This window comes from Terrapene carolina, unplaced genomic scaffold, assembly GCF_002925995.2.
Source record: "Terrapene carolina triunguis isolate 2854851 unplaced genomic scaffold, T_m_triunguis-2.0 Scaffold21694, whole genome shotgun sequence".
NCBI lineage: Eukaryota > Metazoa > Chordata > Testudines > Emydidae > Terrapene > Terrapene triunguis.
The window spans coordinates 1173-1621 of NW_020686045.1; positions in this window are offsets into that span (position 1 = coordinate 1173).

Below are 449 nucleotides of genomic sequence, written 5' to 3' on the forward strand. Positions count from 1 at the left end.
CCCCACAGCCCCCGACCCTGCCACTCCATAACCACATCCCGCACCTCATACACCGCCCACAACCTGTCCTCCCCACCTCCTCCCTGCCCCACACACCCCACAGCCCCCCACCCTGCCACCCCATAACCACATCCCGCACCTCATACACCCCCCACAACCCGTCCTCCCCACCTCCTCCCTCCCCCACACCCTCTTCCTCTTCCACCACTCCACAGCCCCCATAGCCTCTCTGCCCCATACCTCCCATAACCCCCTTTCTCTGCCCCAAACCCACATGCCCTCTGCCCCATCCACCCCTTAATTCCCTCCTCTGCCCCACACCTCCCATGCCCCTTGTGCCACTCACCCCATACGCCACTTCCTCTGCCCCATGCCCCCGATAACTCCCTTCCTCTGCCCCACGCCCCCGATAACTCCCTTCCTCTGCCCCACAGCCCCCATAACCCCCT